A 7,208-nucleotide genomic window follows, 5' to 3' on the forward strand; every position below is an offset into this window, starting at 1 on the left:
AAAAAAAATGCTTCATCCAAGTAGCTTCTTTGGTTCTAAAGAAGTTCATCATGAGATTGGGGTTTAAATATCATCAGAAACTCACATGATTAGTAGTCAAATAGGTTTTTATTGTCATTTCAACCTGTATAGTATATGCAAGACATAATGAGATGAGAGGACGTTACTCCAGGACCATGGAGCTGCATGAAGACATAGGACAAGAGAAAGTGCAAGACAAACAAAACAATGCAAGACAGTACAAAACAATCGGGTGACAATGCACTCATTAAAAAGACATTGCACAAAAACAGAGAGCAGCACCGACTAATAATTGTAAACAGGGCAGTGTTAAGACGTTTTCAGACCCGAGCTGAGCAGAGCTTCAAGTTAAGATGTGTCTGCTAAAGGTTCTCAGTCATCCAGGTCTGGACTTGTAGAGTTTCTTAAAAAAAAAAAAATGCTTCATCCAAGTAGCTTCTTCGGTTCTAAAAGAACTTCATCGTGAGATTGGGGTTTAAATATCATCAGAAACTCACATGATTATTGTCAAATAGGTTTTTATTGTCATTTCAACCATATATAGTATGTGCAAGACATAGTGAGATGAGAGGACGTTCCTCCAGGATCATGGAGCTGCATGAAGACATAGGACGATACAAGTGCATGTATGCAAGCTTATGAAGACAAACGGTGCAAGAACAAGAGAAAGTGCAAAGACGAACAAAACAATTGGGAGACAATGCACTTATCAAAAAGACATTACACAAAAACAGAGCAGCACCGACTAATAATTGTAAACAGGGCAGCGTTAAGATGTTTTCAGACATGAGCCGAGCAGAGCTTCAAGTTAAGATGTGTCCGTGAAGGGTTCTCAGTCATCCAGGTCTGGACTTGTAGATTTTCTTGAAAAAAAATGCTTCATCCAAGTAGCTTCTTCGTTTCAAAAGAACTTCATTGTGAGATTGGGGTTTAAATATCATCAGAGACTCACATGATTATTGTCAAATAGGTTTTTTATTGTCATTTCAACCATATAAAGTATATGCAAGACATAATGAGATGAGAGGACGTTCCTCCAGGACCATGGAGCTGCATAAAGACATAGGACAAGAGAAAGTGCAAAGACAAACAAAACAATGCAAGACAGTACAAAACAATCGGGTGACAATGCACTCATTAAAAAGACATTGCACAAAAAGAGAGAGCAGCACCGACTAATAATTGTAAACAGGGCAGCGTTAAGATGTTTTCAGACATGAGCCGAGCAGAGCTTCAAGTTAAGATGTGTCTGTGAAAGGTTCTCAGTCATCCAGGTCTGGACTTGTGGAGTTTTTTGAAGATGCTTCATCCAAGTAGCTTCTTCGGTTCTAAAGAGCTTCATCGTGAGATTGGGGTTTAAATATCATCAGAAACTCACATGATTAGTAGTTAAATAGGTTTTTATTGTCATTTCAACCATACATAGTATATGCAATACATAGTGAGATGAGAGGACGTTCATCCAGGAGCATGGAGCTGCATGAAGACATAGGACGATACAAGTGCATGTATGCAAGCTTATGAAGACAATACAAAACGGTGCAAAAACAAGAAACAGTGCAAAGACAAACAAAACAATACAGACAGTACAAAGCACTTGGGAGACAATGCACTTATTAAAAAGACATTACACAAAAACAGAGAGCAGCACCGACTAATAATTGTAAACAGGGCAGTGTTAAGACGTTTTCAGACCCGAGCTGAGCAGAGCTTCAAGTTAAGATGTGTCTGTGAAGCGTCTCAGTCATCCAGGTCTGGACTTGTAGAGTTTCTTAAAAAAAAATGCTTCATCCAAGTAGCTTCTTTGGTTCTAAAGAACTTCATCATGAGATTGGGGTTTAAATATCACCAGAGACTCACATGATTAGTAGTCAAATAGGTTTTTATTGTCATTTCAACCTGTATAGTATATGCAAGACATAGTGAGATGAGAGGACGTTCCGCCAGGACCATGGAGCTGCATAAAGACATAGGACAAGAGAAAGTGCAAAGACAAACAAAACAATGCAAGACAGTACAAAACAATCGGGAGACAATGCACTTATTAAAAAGCCATTACACAAAAACAGAGAGCAACACCGACTAATAATTGTAAACAGGGCAGTGTTAAGACGTTTTCAGACCCGAGCCGAGCAGGGCTTCAAGTTAAGATGTGTCTGTGAAAGGTTCTCAGTCATCCAGGTCTGGACTTGTAGAGTTTCTTGAAAAAAAATGCTTCATCCAAGTAGCTTCTTCTGTTCTAAGGAACTTCATCGGGAGATTGGGGTTTAAATATCATCAGAAACTCACATGATTAGTAGTCAAATAGTTTTTTTTATTGTCATTTCAACCATATATAGTATGTGCAATACATAGTGAGATGAGAGGACGTTCCTCCAGGACCATGAAACTGCATGAAGACATAGGACAAAACAAGTGCATGTGTGCAAGCTGATGAAGACAAACGGTGCAAGAACAAGAGAAAGTGCAAAGACAAACAAAACAATGCAAGACAGTACAAAACACTTGGGAGACAATGCACTTATTAAAAAGCTGAGCACAGCTTCAAGTTAAGATGTGTCTGTGAAGGTTCTCAGTCATCCAGGTCATGGGTATACCCTAAAAAAATGTTAAAGAAAGGCAACTGGACTTGTAGAGTTTCTTGAAGATGCTTCATCCAAGTAGCTTCTTTGGTTCTAAAGAACTTCATCGTGAGATTGGGGTTTAAATATCATCAGAAACTCACATGATTAGTTGTCAAATAGGTTTTTATTGTCATTTCAACCATATAAAGTATATGCAAGACATAATGAGATGAGAGGAAGTTCCTCCAGGACCATGGAGCTGCATGAAGACATAGGACGACGATACAAGTGCATGTATGCAAGCTTATGAAGCCAAATGGTGCAAGAACAAGAGAAAGTGCAAAGACAAACAAAACAATACAGACGGTACAAAACACTCGGGAGACAATGCACTCATTAAAAATACATTACACAAAAACAGAGCAGCACCGACTAATAATTGTAAACAGGGCAGTGTTAAGACGTTTTTAGACCCGAGCTGAGCACAGCTTCAGGTTAAGATGTGTCTGTGAAAGGTTCTCAGTCATCCAGGTCTGGACTTGTAGAGTTTCTTGAAAAAAAAATGCTTCATCCAAGTAGCTTCTTCGGTTCTAAAGAACTTCATCGTGAGATTGGGATTTAAATATCATCAGAGACTCACATGATTATTGTCAAATAGGTTTTTTAATTGTCATTTCAACCATATAAAGTATATGCAAGACATAATGAGATGAGAGGACGTTCCTCCAGGACCATGGAGCTGCACGAAGACATAGGACGATACAAGTGCATGTATGCAAGCTTATGAAGACAAAACAAAACGGTGCAAAAACAAGAAGACATAGTGAGATGAGAGGACGTTCATCCAGGACCATGGAGCTGCATGAAGACATAGGACAAGAGAAAGTGCAAAGACAAACAAAACAATGCAAGACAGTACAAAACAATTAGGAGACAATGCATTTATTAAAAAGACATTACACAAAAACAGAGAGCAGCACCGACTAATAATTGTAAACAGGGCAGCTTTAAGACGTTTTCAGACCCGAGCTGAGCAGAGCTTCAAGTTAAGATGTGTCTGCTAAAGGTTCTCAGTCATCCAGGTCTGGACTTGTAGAGTTTCTTGAAAATGCTTCATCCAAGTAGCTTCTTTGGTTCTAAAGAGCTTCATCGTGAGATTGGGGTTTAAATATCATCAGAGACTCACATGATTATTGTCAAATAGGTTTTTATTGTAATTTCAACCATATATAGTATATGCAAGACATGAGATGAGAGGACGTTCCGCCAGGACCATGGAGCTGCATAAAGACATAGGACAAGAGAAAGTGCAAAGACAAACAAAACAATACAAGACAGTACAAAACACTTGGGAGACAATGCGTTTATTAAAAAGACTACACAAAAACAGAGAGCAGCACCGACTAATAATTGTAAACAGGGCAGCGTTAAGACGTTTTCAGACCCGAGCTGAGCAGAGCTTCAGGTTAAGATGTGTCTGTGAAAGGTTCTCAGTCATCCAGGTCTGGACTTGTTGAGTTTCTTTAAAAAAAATGCTTCATCCAAGTAGCTTCTTCGGTTCTAAAGAACTTAATCGGGAGATTGGGGTTTAAATATCATCAGAAACTCACATGATTAGTAGTCAAATAGGTTTTTTATTGTCATTTCAACCATATAAAGTATATGCAAGACATAATGAGATGAGAGGACGTTCCTCCAGGATCATGAAGCTGCATGAAGACATAGGACGATACAAGTGCATGTATGCAAGCTTATGAAGACAATACAAAGCGGTGCAAGAACAAGAGAAAGTGCGAAGACAAACAATACAATACAAGACAGTACAAAACACTCGGGAGACAAAGCCATTACACAAAAACAGAGAGCAGCACCGACTAATAATTGTAAACAGGGCAGCGTTAAGACGTTTTCAGACCCGAGCCGAGCAGGGCTTCAAGTTAAGATGTGTCTGTGAAGGTTCTCAGTCATCCAGGTCATGGGTATACCCTAAAAAACCATTAAAGAAAGGCAACTGGACTTGTAGAGTTTCTGGAAGATGTTTCATCCAAGCAGCTTCTTCACTTCTGAAGAACTCAGTGGGGAGTTGGGGTTTAAATATCATCAGAGACTCACATGATTAGTGTCTGTTAGGTCAAAGGTCAACAGGTTTTTATTACCATTCATATATAGCAGGTGCAATACATAGTGAGATGAGAGGATGTTCCTCCAGGACCATGGAGCTGCATGAAGACATAGGACTAAGGACAATACAAGTGTGAGTGTGCAAGCTTATGCAGAAAATACAAAACGGTGCAAACGGTGCTCGAACGAGAGAAAGTGCAAAGACACACAATACAATACGGTACAAAACACTTGGAAGACAATGCACTCATTAAAAAGACATTACACAAAAACAGAGAGCAGCACCGACTAATAAGCAGACTAACAGAGTACGAGTTAGAGTGACTGTAAACGTTTGACTGATTAGCAGCATAGTTTGTGCAAAGGAGGCAAAGGAGGCATCTGTGGAGCACGGGAGCGGCAGCATCATGTCGTCAGTGTGCTTTGCTAAACCTGGTTACAAAGGGGGCTTTCGAATGGACAGTGAGCCCAAGCATACTTCCAAAGTTGTGACACAGAAGATGAAGGTCAACAAAGTCAAGCTACTGGAGTCACCGCCACAAAGACCTGATCTCAAAACAACATTAAATTTTGTGGGGTAGAGCTGAAAAAATAGTTTGATTGGAGCCCCCCTCCCTAACCTGGATACCATATGTGCCAACGGGCTTGTGTGGACGGGAAACACCAAGAAAAAACACAACCCAGCCTCTCCCTGTCTGAACCGCCGCTTCCTGGCAAACAGTTCAGGACAATACCTGTAAAGGTCAAGCAACATAGTGAAATAAAATATGAGCAAAACATATTTTTAGCAGAGGGTGAGTTCATTAAATAAAAATAAATAAATTAAAAAAACAAGACTGTATTAACACAAACAGTTGTGACTCATCAGGGAATGGACATGGGCCTTATGAGGGTGTCCTGTGGTGTCTGCATCATCCCACAGATACTTGATTAGTTTGGGATCTAGTGAATTTGGAGGCCAGGTCAACACTTTGTGCTGTTCTTCATGTTTTTTTTTAGTTGTTCCTAAACCATTTTTGTGTGTGTGCCTGTGTCAGGCTGCATCCTGCTGGGGATGGCTGCTGAAATCAAGGTGTGTCATTGCTATGGGGTGGGGGGAGGGGGTGGGGGTCTGGTCTGGTCTGGTCTAGGTGGGTGCTACATGTCTAAGTAACATCCACATGGATGAATGCCAGGTCCTAAAGTTTCCCAGCAGAACACTGAACTGTCACAAGATGGTCAATGTTATTTACTTCAGTGGTCATAATGTTGTGGCTTGTCGTGTGTCCTCAACAGTGTGACCCCTAGTGGACAAATCATGAATAGCAGTTACTTTTACAGCTAAAGCTAAAAGAGCTGTCCTGTGATAGACCGGCGTCCTGTCCAGGGTGTAACCCCGCCTCCCGCCCAGTGACAGCTGTGGTAGCCTCCAGCCCTCCCCCCCTCCCTGTTTGACACCCCGTTTTAGGAAAACATGAGGGCCCCCACTAGAAGGCAAGGCTCTCCTGGATGCCACCAGACCTCCTGAAGGGTTTCACCTTTGTCATCTGCCTCCTGCCTGGGGCTGCCAGGGTCTCGACCCTATGACTCCCAGCCGATCTCCAGATTCAGCTTCCAGGCCGACCCCTTGATCACTCCGGCTGCAGTCCCTACGCCCAGTTTGACCTTGACGGATTTTTAGGAATGTCCCTCCTTTGTGTACTATTACGGCGTTGCTAGTCTCCCCTGTTTAATACCACGGTCAACGCTGCACATACGAAGCACCACCAACAGTATGCTGTATTTATTTTTAGCTGTTTATATGCTCTACTCATAAACTGAAATGTGCACACTCAGGGTTTAATTTTAAAGGTATTCACATGGTGTAGGAATTCCAGCCGCGTTCACACACGGCTCTTTGTTTTCGGGAGTTAATGCAACTGGACAAGTAAACCCAGTGAACTGTGAGGATCATCTGCCCGAAGACTGGGATCCGTGGACATCTCCAAAGAAAGGCTTTCTCCCATGTGGCACTTTCTTACCTTTAATTCTGACTTCGGCAAATTAAATCGGGTCACGGACTGTTTGTCATTGCAGAATATTGTTTTTCTTTACCATCAAAACCCCTGGTTGTTCTCAAGAGAATATTCTAGGTTGCTGTCCCACCTGCGCTGGGAAAGGTATATCCCCATTCACTTATCATCAGTCAATACCACTGGAAGCTTGTATGCCTGTAGCATCACACGTGTGCTTCAGATCACAAGAGATTTGAAGCCGTCTCCCTCGGTTATTCCCGTTTTGGTACAGGTCTGAGTGTCCTCCTTTTATTCTTGAGGCTCATGAATGCTTTCCACCTTTAAATAAACTCTTGGTGCATTTGCTTTGTTCGTCTCAGGAGCTATATCAGAGTGACAGCAAAAAGGTTCTGGGTTCAAACCCGTTCTGTGTGGAGTTTGCATGTTCTCCCTGTGTCTGCATGGGTTCTCTCCGGGTACTCCAGCTTCCTCCCACCGTCCAAACGCATGCTGGTTAGGTTCATTGGTG

The sequence above is a fragment of the Chelon labrosus genome (assembly GCF_963514085.1).
Source record: "Chelon labrosus genome assembly, chromosome: 8".
Taxonomy (NCBI): Eukaryota; Metazoa; Chordata; class Actinopteri; order Mugiliformes; family Mugilidae; genus Chelon; species Chelon labrosus.